This window comes from Gavialis gangeticus, unplaced genomic scaffold, assembly GCF_001723915.1.
Source record: "Gavialis gangeticus isolate Ggan-Ray unplaced genomic scaffold, GavGan_comp1, whole genome shotgun sequence".
Classification (NCBI taxonomy): domain Eukaryota; kingdom Metazoa; phylum Chordata; order Crocodylia; family Gavialidae; genus Gavialis; species Gavialis gangeticus.
In genome coordinates this window covers 26,653,997-26,669,798 of record NW_017729027.1, presented here as the reverse complement: position 1 = coordinate 26,669,798, position 15,802 = coordinate 26,653,997, and positions in this window count along the sequence as shown.

Here is a 15,802-nt window from a genome sequence, read left to right as displayed (position 1 = left end):
ATGGAGACTTGACATATAAAATGGAAACTTGACATGACTATGGTTCACTTACAAACACACGCCTAAACCATACATTATCCATATGAAACAATAAAAATCGATACAAAAATGATAATAATACAATATACAACAGTAAAAATCAATGCAAACCTAATAATAATACATTATAAAACAGTGATATCCAAAAACTTGCTACCAAAATAAAAATCTTTAAAGCTTATCCTAAGTTTTAGTTCACTTATACTTATCTATAGAGAATAGAGAGGGAGAGAGCAAGTCAGAAATGGTTCTGGAAGGGGAGGGAATGAAATTTAAAAAAAGAAAAGAAACTCATGGTTTTGCTACATGTGGATGACAGCAAGTTGGGTGGAGTAGCAGACACTCTAAGGGGTTGGGCTAGAATCCAGAATGGCCTGGATAGACTGGAGAAATGGTTCAAAGTTTATAGTTTCATAGTTAGTAGGGTCAGAAGGGACCTGAGCAGATTGTCAAGTCCGACACTCTGCAAGGTGATTGTCAAGCCCTGTCTTAAGACCCCCAGGGTAGGAGCCAGCATTCCTTCTCTTGGAAGTTGGTCCCAGATCCTAGCTGCCCTGACAGTGAAGTAGCGCCTGATATCTAATCTGAATTTACTCTCTTCCAGCTTGTGACCGTTATTTCTAGTCACTCCTGGTAGTGCTCAGGGAAACAGGGACTCCCCCAATGCCTGCTTGTCCCCTCTGACTAGTTTGTAACAGGCCACTAGATCCCCCCTCAACCTCCTCTTATGGAGGCTGAACAGATTCAGGTCCCATAGCCTGTCTTCATAGGGCCGGCCCTGCTGCCCTCTGATCATGCGAGTGGCTCTCCTCTGAACCCTCTCCATGTTGTCCACATCCCTCTTGAAGTGCGGCACCTAGAACAGTACTCCATCTGCAGCCTGACCAGTGCCGCATAGAGAGGGGTATCACCTCCCTGGACCTGCTTGAGATGCATCTGTGGACGTATTACAAGGTGCGGTTAGCCTTCCTGACTGCATCCCCACACTATCGGCCCATGTTCATCTTGGAGTCAATGATGACTCCAAGATCCTTTTCTGCCTCTGCACTGACAAGAAGGGAGTGCCCCAGTTGTAGGTATGGTGCTGGTTCTTCCTCCCCAGGTACAGCACCTTGCACTTGTCAGTGTTGAATCCCATCCTATTCTCATCTCCCCATCCCTGTCTAGGTCTGATTGCAGCCTATTCCATCCTTCTAACATGCCCACATCCTCCCACATCTTAGTGTCTTCAGCAAATTTGAACAGGATGCTTTTTATCCCCTCTTCCAAGTCACTGATGAAGATGTTGAAGAGTGCGGGCCCGAGGTCTGAGCCCTGTGGAACCCCACTGCCCACATCCCTCCAGGTCGAAAATGACCCATCCACTACCACTCTCTGGGTGTGACCCTCCAGTAAATCAGATTAAATTCAATAAGGAACATGCAAAGTCCTACACTTGGAACAAAATGATTGCATACACCAATACAGGCTGGGGAATGACTGGCTAGGCTCCAATAATCCAGAGGAGAACATAGGGGTTACAGTAGACAATAAGCTGAATATAGGCCAACAATGAATTCTTGTTTCAAAAAAGCATGATAAAGAGCAGTGGCCTCAAACTGCAGCAGGGCAAATTTAGGCTGGAGATGCAGAGGAAATTTCTGCCTATGAGGGTGGCCAGGCATTGGAACAGGCAACCTAAAGAAGTTATGAAATTTCCATCCATGGAAACTTTTAAAAGCAGGTTACACAGACACTTTGCTTGGACAGTTTACTCAGGGTTGATCCTGTCTTGAGCAGGGGACTGAACTAGATGACCTTATGATTTATAAGGTCCTTTCCAGTCCTATTTTCTTTTGATCCTATGCTTTTATGACATAGGGCATGGAGAAAAGTATACATAACCAAATATAATTTATATTGGTTTTGTATACTAATGCAAATTACATTAAATCTGAAATGGACACATGTTTACCCCCTCCCCCCCAGGCTATTCAGGCAATAATCAACTATTACTATGAAGTACGATTTCTAGTTGGGGGCTCCACTCTTCAATTTTTGTTCATGGTTTGGAATGTGTTCCAAAAGGAGTCAGGAACCAGATAGGGGCTGCAGGGGGAGCTAGAGAGATGCTGCAGGTTCCTGGAGCCAGAGAGGGGCTGTGGAGAACTGGAGAGGGGCTGTGAGGGAAAGCTGCAGATGCCAGTAGCCAGGTTGGGGAGCCAGGGAACCAGAGAGGGGATGTGATGGAAGCTGAGGAGAGGCTGTGGGTGCTGGGAGCCAGAGAGGGGCTGTAGGGAACTGGAGAGAAGCCGCAGGGGAAGTTGCAGGTGCCAGGAACTGGAGAAGGGTTGCGAGGGAGCTGGGTGATCTCCAGGGGAGCCGCGGATGCTGAGCACCAGGTCGGGGAGCCAGGGAGACTGTGGAGGAGCTGGCTCAGCTGTGGGGGAGCTGCAGATGCTGGATGATGGGTCGGGGAGCCAGGGAGAGGTTGTGGGGGGTACCACGGAGATTACGGAGAAGGCGGAGGCAGTGAGACACAAGTGGGAATGGACAGAGATCAGGGAGAAGGCAAAGGTGCCGGGACACAAACTAAGAGGGATCGAGAAGAAGGCACAGGTGGCAGAACACAAACAGAGAACAGAGGGATAGGGATCTGGGTGAAGGCAGAGGTGCAGGACAGAGCAGGGACTAGGGCTGGGAGACCAAAGAGTAGGGCCGGGAGGTCAGCAGAGAGGGAGAAAAAGCTGGAGAAGCCCAGAAGAAGGTCAGAGAGACAGGGATTTAGTTGGGAGCCTTCATCAAGACAGCAACCAACTTAGGGTAAAAAAAAATATCAGTTTTATTAGACAGTCAATGTGCTATACAGCTCACAATGTTATTGGTTCCCACACACACGCACACACACACACACAATGGTAGCAGGAGAGGAAAAGGCTTGGTGGAAGGACTGAAGTCAAGGTATGTAGGGACAGAGGCCAGGTCCTTTGCTTGGGGGAGGAAGGTGGGTGATAGCTACCTATCCAGGGCTGTGAGTTGATCCTCGGTGGTCAGTCGAGGACTTCTCCAAGAAGGTGTTGTCCTGAGGGGGTCTCCAGCAGGGCCTCTGGGTGGATAGGTGGTGTGGCATAGTGCTGGTCCAGATAGAGAGGGCATCCCAAAGAGATCACACTCTATGACCCCTTTTATAGGGGTGTGCTACCTGTGTGTCCTATGGGAAGGACATGGACAGGCAAGGACAGTCCTGCTCAGATGCATATGTGCAGATCCAGGTGTCCTCATTGTTTGGTGGGACACAATGGTGGGGTTGCTGGTTTCTGCAGGGTTTTTGTCTTCCAAACGTTGGGTTGCTGTAGGTTCTTTTTCTTTCAAATACTGAGTTTTGTCTGTTCCTGGATGAGGTCTGCAGTTTCTGGGTGAGTCAATGCAAGGCAATGATCCAGTCATTGAGTTGATCGTTCAGCCTGCTACCATTTTGCCTCAAGCACCCTCATTCATTCCCATTCATCCAGGAACCAATTTACATGAAACTGGTTAGACATGAATCACAGTTACAACATACTATACAATAGGTTATGCCCGGGTAGAGGACACAAGATGGAGGTGTGATATACAAAATGGAAACTTGGCATTACTTGACCGTACTTTACAGACACAGGCCTAAATCATATAAATTAAATATAAAGGAGTAAGAACCAATACAAACATAATAGGCACATACTATGATACAATTTAACACAGTAAAAATCAATACAAACATAATAGAACACTATTTACAATATAAAAGGGGCTTGCTCCTATAAGGGAGTACGAGAACTTATCTTAGTTTACCTAGTACTACTTGTAATCACTTATAAGGGATACAGAGGGCAGATAGAACATCAGAAATGTTTGGGGAAGGGGAGGGAATGCATTTTTAATAATAATAAAAAAGAAAAACAGGGTTTTTCTATACCCCCTTCATGAGGCAGGGCCATCAGTGCACAGAATCGTGCACAGGGCCAAGAAGGGCCACTGGTGCACAAGACATTGCACAAAGCCACGAGTGGGCCAAAGGCCCAAGAGAGCCCTGATGCAGCTGGGGGCCCCCTGCAGAAGGAGGAGATGATTTGCCCTGGGAGACTGCAGCCTCATCAGGCCCCAGAGGAGTTGTGAGTTGCCTAGGAAAGGGGATTCCCACAGGGGAGAGGGGCCCTTCCCTTGGTGGCGCACAGCTGGGGGAACACCTCAAGGGAAAGAGGACTCTTGGGACTGGGCTTGACCAACTGGGTGATTTGGGAAGAGTTAAGGTTGCCCCTTAAGGAATCAGGGTATTCGTTCTCCCTTTTCCTTCCCCTTGGCCGCCTCAGGGGTAGTTTCTTTTGGGGCACAACAGTTGCACTTGGGCAGTATGCTAACCTTTGCTTTCCTCTGAGATCCTGTCCTTTTTTATTTGTGGACTCTGTGCCTTTTCTTTTGTAAATCCTGTGCCTTATGCTTTGTAACTTGGCATCCTATTATAGTATAAGACTGCATAATGTTCTATGAGACCTTTGTTTTGACCTCCTGATGGTTTATAGCGTGTGTGTGTGTGTGTGTGTGTGTGTGTGTGTGTGTGTGTGTGATCTAAATCATATATCTATCTATCTATCTATCTATCTATCTATCTATCTATCTATCTTCATATCATATTAAATCTGTATATAGTTAAGTCTCAACACACGTTCTGACTCTTCTCTCTAGGGAAAGGAGGAAAGCTGCATGCAGGCGGGAAGCTATGCCTCCCACAGCACACCTGCACCTGCTAACACCCTTCACTTGGAGAAGGGGTACATAACTGAGTACCACCCAGGTTACACATACAAGTATTACATTTACACCAGTAGAATCACAGTTCCTTTTGTTGAAAGTGCTAGACATAGAAGCATTCACATACTACCCCCTTACTAAAAATGGCACACTGCTAGAAATCTCAACCATTTCAAAGAAATTGCCTCTGGTAGAGCATCTTCTAGACTAGAGAAACAAATGTTTGTACACTACCCCACTGCCTTCTGGCATTCCAGCTCCTTTTCCCACCCACCTCCCTCTAGAGCAGGGGTAAGCCATTATTTGGGCCCACAGGCCACATCGGCAGTTCTGGGGAGTTGTCGCAGGCCAGTCAGCACTTCCTCCCTTCCCACAAGAGTCCAGAGCCTGTGTGCCCTGTGGCTCGTCCCCATCACTACCACCATTGCCCAGCAGCAGCTGAGTTTACAGCCCCAATCCCAATGCTGGCCTGTCTTCCACCCACTCTGGACTGTCCCCAGCTGGAGTGGACCAGCTGGAACCTACATGCACAGCCCCAACCCCAGCCTGCCCTGAACCTTCTCCAGACTGCCTGTCCATGCTGAGCAGAGGCAGCAGCAGTGATGTCCAGACAGAAGCTGCTGCTAGGCATGGAGGTAAAATGGCCCCTCCCCCTCATCACTGTTGGGCCCTTCAAACTGAAGCCATGCAGAGCCCATGCCCAGGCTGCCCTGTGGCTCCTTCCTACCACCACCACCTCTGGGCTGCCCAGAGTGGCAGTGGTATCAGTGAAGAGGAGCTGCAGTGTAGCCTGGGGCAGGTGAGGGGTAGGCTGGGGTTGGGGCTGTGCACACGGGTTCTGGCTGGACATAGGGTATAGCTCTGACAGCAGGATGATCTCCATGCAGGATATGGGTCTTGCTTCTGTGCTGTTCACAACACAGGTTGTCCCAGATTGAGCACCTATTCTCCAGTGGATCTCCGCCTCTCAGATCTGCAGCAGTGACACATACTCAGAGATATATTCTCCTGTGTTGGAGCCTGGGTTGTTCCACACTCAGTCCTATGATTGTTCCTCACAGTTTCTACCATTCATCCAGGGACTACCTGCTAGTCCTCCTCATTCCAGTATGGTAAGTGGAAGACTACTCACCCTTTCTTCCAGTCGCAGTGCAGAGAGCAATGCACCTATGGCACAGATAAGGGTCCATTATGCACTACACAGAAGAGATAAGGACTCACATTTAGAGAAAACATGCATACCCTCTCACTCCCACAGAGTGCATGGTCCAGACCAATGGGCAGGAAAGTACCTGCTCATAGGGACCCCATAACCCATAATTGCAAGATTGTTAACTGATGCCATTTGGGCAGCCCTTTCCCCCTTCTCCATAGCATGGAGGGGCTAATCATGGGTGTCCACACAGTCATGGGATTATACAAAAGCAGGGCTAGGAGGGACCTCATAAAAGCTCTTCATAAACAAAGAAAAGGACATGTGGTCATTTAGTTCAGCTCTTGCTAAAGGCAGGATCATCCTTGACTAAATGATCCCAGCAAAGTGTCTGTGCAATCTACTCTTGAAAGCGTCTAAGATTGGAAATTCCACAACTTCTCTAGGCAGCCTGTTTGTTCCCAGTGCTTGACTACCCTCATAGCCAGAAAGTTCCTCCTAATCTTCAACCTAAATTTGCCCTGCTGCATCTTGAGGCCATTGCTCCTAGTCTTGTCCCCTACAGCCACAGAGAAAAGTCCATCTCCATCTTTTCTGTAATTCCCTTCTGGTATTTGGAGATGGTTATGGTTCTCTACTATCCCAATGGGGTTCCAACCCCAAAGGAAAATGTTTTACAACTTGGGTGGAAAATGTGGGGTTTAGCTATTACACCTGCTCCCTGTGTTGGCAATCCACATAGCTAATGTCTGTGCATTCAGTCAGAACTTATAAGGTCATGCATCTGCCCAGCCACCTTTTCTTTGAGGTGGACTAGAATCCACCAGGGACCCTGTCCAGGGTCTTTGGCTGTTTTGCCTTTCATGACTCACTAAGGGAGAAAATAACTCATACTTAGGCATAGTGTTTCCCTCTGTTGCCAAAAGAATCAGAGCAATCTCATCTCAAAATGTTGAAATTACACCTGGTCTACCCTGCCTTTATCTACAGTGCAGCTACTCCTTCCATCACTCTTCCATCTATACTCTACTGATAACTTTCTTCCCTTTCCCCCACCCCTACCATGCAAAATTCCTGGGTGAATCTTGATCAACAAGTCATTCCCAGTGACAGGGGCCAAGCAGGCAACCCCATAAGCATTCTCCCCACTTCTTGGGCTGTGAATAAGTATGGAAGATTTTATTTCGTAAGTATGCTAAGGCTACATAACAGACGCAAATTGAAGTTTCCCAATAGTACAAACCAAGGGATGAAAGATAAGATCAGGCTGGGGAATGTGAAAAGGCACAGTTACAGGAAATGCTAGTTTTTTAATGCCTCAGGGAAAAGAAAGGCTACCCCTACTAAATGAAGGCCCTCTTAAGACAGAAAAGTCCAGCCAGTGTTGCAGGAGAGGTGGTTCTGAAGTCAAAATATTCGAGAGGTCTAGAAACACAAGACAGACTTTAAAATTCTTCCTCATTGTCTTCATAAACATATTGTAAATACTTCTTATGGTATTTTTTACTACTTTCTCTAGCAATCCAGTATTTTTATTTATCCCTGTTCCATTGTTCTCTCACATTCTTCAGACCATATTGAATGCATTAAGAATTTTTCCAGATTTTTTTTCAATAACAGTTTTTCAAGTTTTGTTCTTTAGAACAAGAAGGAAAAAAAAGGTCATCTTGTGGCTTCTTTTTCAAGCAGCTAGAGTTTCTTTCAATAGGAAAATCTTTTATTGAATGTGGATTAAAAGTATATCTGTCTAACTGCAGGGTATTAACTTTTTCTTTAAAAAAAAAAAAAAAAATCAGGAAACCAAAGACATTCCAGGGCATTTTTACTTACAGGAAGAACTATTATAGGCTGATATTAAAAGCTGTGGTGTAGCTGTGATTGCTTTTATAAGCTGTAACTTTTCCATCAGAAAAACAGAAGTACAAAGTTGTTTAAAATTACTATAACACAATGAAGGAATAGATGAAAGAAAACAATGGCATTAAATTGTAACAAAGACTTGTGAAATCTGTCTCTTATCTTCCCCACCATTAACTGAGGGAGGAGAAAAGGGCTTCAGGATATAAAGCCATATGTAGTATTTAAACTTGACTCTCCAAATAGCTGAGGCAGTGAAGCTATTTTTTCTGATCGGCTGGACTGGAGGATAGAGGGTGATTTTATCAAAAAAATAAAAGTGACTTAGGAACATGTTTTCCCTTTTCAAAAAATGACCTAGGGCCAGATGCTTAAAGATATTTTAATTCCCCCATTCCCATCAATTTCTGTCAGCTTTAGGCATATAAATACCTTTAAAATATTGCCTGTAGGCAGGTAGTTGTCTACATCCCATTGACTTACAGAGATTTTTTAGAGAATCTAAACTCAAAGTCAGAACCCTCTATCCTCATTTACTGATGTGTTGTGATGCTGAACATTGTGGTACCTAAATTTTAATAATCTTTTGCCCAATAGAATCCTCAACCCTGAGCTGGATATCTTCCTCAGAATACATGAGGATCATTAGGTATCCAGGAAAAGATGCTCTAAAAGCATCTATGGGGGGAGTTGCTTATGGCAGCCAAGAATCAAATGCACCACTTAATGCTTTTCTCTGTGTTGAACATTATGCCATGAACCTTCATCTGGAGTTAAGTACCAAGCTACTGTCTTCAAAAAAAGAGAAATACAGTATCCAGTTCCCAAAGGACCACTCTGACAATACAGTACCCAATGATGTGCAAGTCAGAGTGGTCCTTCGGGAATGCAAATGATATAGCAAGAAGTTGAACCAGAGTCTTTCACATTCCCATAGAATACTCTAACAGTATTATGATATGGGAAGATGGAAACATGTAGTTTACTTGTACATAGATCATTACTAAATAATTTGGCTCCACTGACAGAATTAAATGTCTATTTTGACTATTCCTCTTGATATCTCCTGAACCTTGCACTAGTGCTCAGAATGTTTTGTGAGTTCATGCATACCCACTGGCAGAAATTTAGGTGCCTAGGATAACAACTAAACAGCAATTCTGAGAATATCTGTAGTCCTTAAATAGTGAGATTTTTGAATAACCCAGGAATTACACATTTAGAGTTGAAATAGGTACCAAAAACCTCTCAGAATGCTGGCCTATGTTGTATTTGGAAACAGGAATTAGGTGCTTCATACTCTGATCCTTTAAGATCAGGGTATTTAGGCATCTAGACCAGTGGTCTTCAACCTTTTCACCCCACAGGTTGGATGGGTGGTGCCAGGTCCCCCCTGCAGGCTGGATCTGACAGGTGGGCACAATCTGGTATCTGAAGGCAGGAGATGGGGAGGAAGAGAGAACATGGACTGTCTCCATCCATCTGCGTGGGGAGACAGGGGCATGGCCCAGCTGCAATCTGGTTGTTCAGGGGAAGTGGGCATGGCCCAGCCTCCATCTGGCCAAGGGGATACAGCTTGGCCTAAACTGGCAGCAACAGGGAAAGAGTGGCAGTATTAATTGCCCCTGCTGCCCACCACCAAATTCTTAACCTGTGGGAAGCCCTATGGGCCAGATGCCATGACTTAACTGACCAGATATGGCAGCCCTGATCTAGGAGATTGGCCCCTAGTGGAATTTTCAATCTTCATTTTAAGGGTTTAAATACTGTTGAAAGCTGATCCATAGAATTATAGAATCATAGAAAATGAGGGTTGGAAGGGACCTCAGGAGATCATCTAGTCCAACCTCCTGCTCAAAGCAGAACCATCCGCAATTAGATCATCCCAGCCAAGACTTTGTCTAGCCAGGTCTTAAAAAACTCCAAGGATGGAGATTCCACAACCTCTCTGAGTAGCCTGTTCCAGTGTTTTACTATCCTCCCAGTGAGAAAAAAAATTCCTAATATCTAACCTAAACTGCGCTTGTTGCAACAATCTCTGAGGTCAGAAAAAAATGCAGTGACTCTAACTGTTGATGGCTTTAATGTTGGTGTTTGTGGCAGTTACGGGGCCTGGGGTGCCATGACCTCTCCTAGTGCCCCCTACCGGCCGTGCCAGATTGGGTCTAATGCACCCTTGGTATCTCGCCCACCACGTCTTTGATATTAATATGTTGAAGGGAGGCTGCCTTTTTACCCTTCCTTGGCACGGTGCTCTGATGTCTTTCGGCTAATGCTCTGCCTAGTCACCCTGGTGCACCCTAACCTACAAGGCCTGTCTCCCATGCCCTTGCAGCCCGCCCTGGGGCCTTGCTCCGAGCCCTCGCCCGCACTGGGGCCTTGCTCCGAGCCCTCGCCCTCTCCTGGGGCTTCTCTCTATGTGCTCACCCTCTCTCTGGCTTAATGCACTCCTCTCGCCCTCCCTGGAGCTTAACACAATGCATGCCCGCCCGCACTGGGGCCTCGCCTCCCGCGCTCGCGTCGCCCGCACTGGGGCCTCGCCTCCCGCGCTCAATAGGGCTCAGGCGGCCTCGGCCTTACCTGGTCCTCAGGACCCCTTTCCAAGTCCTACACCCCACTAGGGCTTTCCCACAATTGGGGCTCAGGCAGTCTTGGCCTTACCTGGCCCCCAGACCCCCTTTCTGGGTCCTGTGACCCACTGGGGCTTCCTGCCTGTGCCCACACTGGGCCCCTCCCAATGCTGCCCACTCTGGGCCAGGGTCAGGACACCCCAAAATGCAGCACCCTCTACAGTGCCAGGAACCCCCTACTACTGGGGAGCTCCCATGAGGCCTCCTCCAACCCCTACAGCCTCACCCGGTCCTCCTGTATTATACCACAACAAACAGAAAATACAAAGCCCCTGGCTTTAACGCAAATTCCCAGCCAACCTGCCTATCCTCCATACATATCCCTATCAGGGTTTTCTCCACCCAGTATCCTCATACCAATGTTGCTCAGGCCATCAGCCTTCCCTGCTTTGCCTGCCCTGCTTGCTCCAGCACAGCTCCACCCTCCTTGGCTGCCAGAGGGGAACTGACCTTCTGGCCTCAGCCTGGCTGTTTATAAAGGCCAGGCCCTGCCCCCTTCTGGTCAGCTGACCAGACTGGTTGCCCCGGCAATCTGCACCTGTGCTGCCCTGGTGATTGGCAGCTGAGCTTGTAATACTGTTGTCAGTAGCAGGCACCTTAGTGCCCTACTACAGTGTTCAATTCTGTAGGTTTTGGGAAAATGTAATCCTTAATCATGTCATATTGGGGCTGGACTCAATGGTCTTTTGAGGTCCCTTCCAGCCCTAATGCCTATGAAATATTCTGATTTACAGGCTTTCAAAATCACTACCTCTGATTTCACAGTCATTCTATATTATGTGGTCCTGAAGAAGTTTTAATTTATGATTAGTGGTTACAATCTTCAGTCAATTACAAAACTTTCCAAAAAGGACTGATTCTCCTCTCCCTTATTCTGAGTTAAATCTGAAGCAACGATATGTAGTAACTAATGTTGTTATATCAGTATAAAACTATTGCAAAAATAGAATCACACCTAAAGATCTTTCAAAAATAGCCATTGTTTATGTCCCAGGAAAAACACAAGAAGCGGAGCCCGAAGGGTCCAGGAGGGCCCCTGGGGGCCGGCACACCCCAGGGGAGATGCAACAAAGGGAAAAATATATGAAAACTCCTTACCTGCAGCAGGAACTGCGGCGGTACCGGAAGCGGTGGCGGGACCTGCACGGCTTGTTAGCCACATCTTTTTGAAAGTGCAACCAGCTGGAGAGAGGAGGGAGGAGAGCCAGCACAGGGGAATAAGAGGTGTGGCCAGTGAGGTGGGAAGAGAAGGGAGGCTGGGAAGGAGCACAGGGGGAGTATCCCCAGGACTCCTCTTGGAGGAGGGGGCGAGCAAGAACACCTCCCTCAGGGCAGGAGGTTGCCCCAGAAGTCTTCTAGAGAGAGATGCCATTGCCAGACCAGGGGAGAAAGAGGTGGCCAGGCTGCATCTCAACATAGGACCCAGGGAAGAGTCTCCAGAGACCAGACGGGCAAGTGAGGTACCGTGGGGGAACCCTGAAGAAAAAGAGATCTAAGGGATGTAAGGTACTGAGCTAAGAGGGATCTTCATAAACATAGCCCAGCCCCTGGGATCTTCCAAAGTGGGAGACGGGCGGCCACAACAGCAACGAGGCTGCTAAAAAATAGAATTGAGGACCCAAGGCAACCCTTCTGAAGAGAGTCGATATTCTGAGCCGGAAGGGACGTCAAGGGTCTGTTTAATGTATTTTGGCACTAGGGGGGAGAAAAGGGGGAAGAAGGTGGCACCAAGGGCACAGCCTGTTACGGGACCAGACAATTTTGGGCACGCTATTACCAAGCTGCCTTATGATAGTAATTAGAGGGTCACCGGTGTTGTAGATAGCTTTTGTTATTGGTTTTCTTTTCTTTGTTGTTGTTTCCATTTTTGGAAAAGCAGGACAGAGGACAACAGAAAGCCGAGGGCTCTCTCGGCAAGAAGGAAGCTTCTGCTAGACAGAGGACCAAGATGGGTATGCAGGCCCATAACGGGTAGCTTAGGATTCAGGCAAGACCCAGGATAGGGTCTTGTAAAGGGGAAAACTAGAAGACCCCACAAGGGAGGGCAGGCCGCAAAAGAACATCAGCACTCCATTGTGGCTGGGTTCAGGGCGAAGTACAGGGGAGGTTGGAGCCTCGCAGAAGACTGCCGCCCTAAGGCCTTGGATAGACGAACCCCGGTGGTTGGACCCCACCACTGAAAGAATCATCAAAGTTGTGGCAGGCGGGATTGGGGGTAAGACTGCCCAGGGAGAGACACCGACGTCCTGAGACCGTAGGGACAGAGCGAAGAATTGCCCTACATATCCAGAGCCGAGTGGCGCGGGACCAAATGATCAAGGCCCAACAGGTGCAGTTTACTTTATATTAGACATAAAACAATGTTCTTGTCCTGATGCCTTGAAACCATTAAACATCTCATGGCTTTGTGTCATCTTTCCCAGAATAGGAGGAATGTTATTCCCAGTGTCCTGAAGAAATTCCAACACAAATAATTACACTGGGCCAAACTAACTAAGTTCCTTGCCTTTTATTTGGATGGTGTATTTTCTACCCTTCTTCTATACTGTTATTCTTTACACTGTGTGTTGTTAAACAGCTGCTGAGTTTCACTTAAAAGGTTGATGTATTTCAAAAATGTGAGAAGTGATGTATATATAATAAAGTGTACAGATCGTATATCAATTTGGAATGCACTTTGGTATCCTTTGGGTGAAGACCATTATAGAGATATAAGGTAAGTTGTTGTGCTTTTGTTATTACATTCCTCTGAAAAAGTGCCTGTGAAACTAAAGAATATCAATGGTCTGTAATTGAAACGCATTGCACTGAACTTTGAAACAACCTACTTTAATCTTCAGTAAAGCTGAAAGAGGAATGTTTCTTACTTCCACAAAACTTTTTGAGATTTCAAAAAAAAGTTTCTGTTCTGCCTTTCTGTAAAGACAGGACTTCTCAAAGTCTTTTGGTAAATAAACAAGGAAATGGGGATGCCTTCTCCTTCCCCTTTTCACCACTGCCCTAGATAAAATAGCCTAAGTCTCAGGCCATTCTTTTATCATATGAAAAAAAAAAAGAAACATTCAATTCCTTGCTGTGCCTGAAACAGTGCAGGAGCTTAAATTTGATTCTTTCTCACCCTCATTTAATGTCTTCACCATCAGGCTATTGGTTATTCTGGATCTGGATTCCAGTCTATCATTTTGACCTAAGATTTCATAAGGGACCCGAAGGTAAAGTTTCACTTTGCTAAACCTGTACTGTCTGATACAAAAAAAAAGGCATAAGAAGTTCCAAACCAGCTTAAGAAAAAAAAAATTGCCTGTAATAAATGTATTGAGTTTGTCTTTATAACTCTTGTGAAGTATTAGAAAAACTCATTTGAGTTGTTTCTGAAACCTTAAAGTTGTTGCTCTGAGTTTTGCAAATCTTCAGACATGTCTATATAAGACACTTTACTGCACATTAAACTAATCTATTATGCAGTTAAGCATCACTGTCTACATGCAGGACTTACTGTGCAGTAAATTAGGCTAATGAATGGTTTGCTAGTACCAACAAATACAGATACTAGATTAACTGTGCATTAGCTACTGCTCAGTATTGCATGTGTAGATGGTGACCAGGAGCTATTTGAAGCCTAAATCTTAAGCTACCACATCACCTGGGTGGTACGGGCCCAGAGCTACTTGCTCCTGGTCAGCCTAGGCAGCAGGGGGTCTCAGGGGGTGGGCCAGAAGGGAGTTGTCCATGGCTCCAGTGCTCAGGATCACAGCTGGACTTGGTGGAGCTGGCTTGGCTGGGTGGCAGCAGTACCCTGCACTCTCCCTTTGCTTTCCTTCCTGAGGGGATTAGGGAACTCTCTGTTCCAGTCCTGGTGCTGCTTAGCTCCGGGCTCCCCCAAGAGCTAACAGCTGAGCAGCCCCAAGATGAGAGAGCTCTCTGTCCCTGGAGAGCTAGGTCAGGGACAGAGAGCTTCTCCATTCCTCAACCCTGCTGCTTTCTGTGCTCAGTCAGGATTGCATAGGCACACACACATGTCTGAAAATGTGGCCTGGCAAAAATCCATGATTAGTGGTTGTTAGATGCCAGAAGAGTAAGATATTCCTATATTGTACCCAAATAGCCTGTTGGTTAAGGACCTCACCTAGGACTCAATGTTTCCCTCATCAAGAGAGGGCTTAAGTTTACATTCTCAGCTTCCCAGTACAGCTCCTTACCTTCCCATATCTGGAATGGGAGTCACTGCACTGTGCACTTATTAGTCATTGTATAAAATGAATGGAGAGGAGTGGGGAAATTCCTGCCCCACAAGAAGCAGGAAATTCCTTTTTGCCCCACAATGGCCCAGGATAGAACCTCTCATTCAGAACAGTATTTATCATATTGAGCCATACACCCCTATGGCTTTGTCTTTCCTCCTAGCCATGGGTATCCTCTTCTTTCAACTGCCCAGGGGTCTGGCTTTAATTCAAAGGCCTAGAGATTGCCTAAACTAGAGGCGTCAAACTCATCTTGGAACCCTGGCCAGATCCAGACTGCAGTGTTCCGCATAATCCAAACCAGAGAATGGGGGTAGCTGCCTTGGCCACCGCAACAGTGGCAGATCCAGCAGTGGTTGGGGGTTCAGAAATGAAGAGGAGTCTGGATATAATTGCAGGAAGGGGTCCAAGAAAAAGTGACCAGGTGCACAGCAACAAGCTAAGTTTGCCACTGATGGCTTTCACCATCAGGGACAAAGGGTTCCAAATTATGTGGTAGGCCATGCTCCCCAATTATAGAGCTAAAGAGGCTCAATTTGCCAGATCTGAACCATGGGCTGGATGTTTGATACTTGTGGGTTACTACTTTTACTTCTCAAACAAGTATCCTAGCCATTAGGCTATTAGCCACAACACCAGAAGGCTCCTATTCTACTATGCTTTCCCTACTCACTGCTTAAGGGGTGGGGGTGTTGCCAGACCTAGCCCCAGACAAGCACTCTGAAGCAAGGCGGGGTGGGAGAGGGCTGGGGTGTGCAGTGCATGCATTTCTTGATGATACTGAGCTTTTCAATCTCCCTCTCCCTGCTTCTTCATACTGTCGGCAAACTTGAAAGGGGAGGGAGCCAGCAGGGGCTGATAACACAGGGTTTATCAGCACACCAACAAAACAAAAGCCCCTCTCATTAGTTCAAGCTGTTCTTAAACAGATTTTTCCAAAGAAGGAACAGAAGGACATTACCAGTTGACCTGTGTATTAGCTCCAAAAAGCCCTAAGTAGACACTGTTCTGTCTGCCTGTCCCAGTGAAATTGGAGACACACACACAGACATCTGTCAACATGAGCTATCATACCACGTGCCAAGGGTACATGGGGATGGAGTCCATGCTGAGGA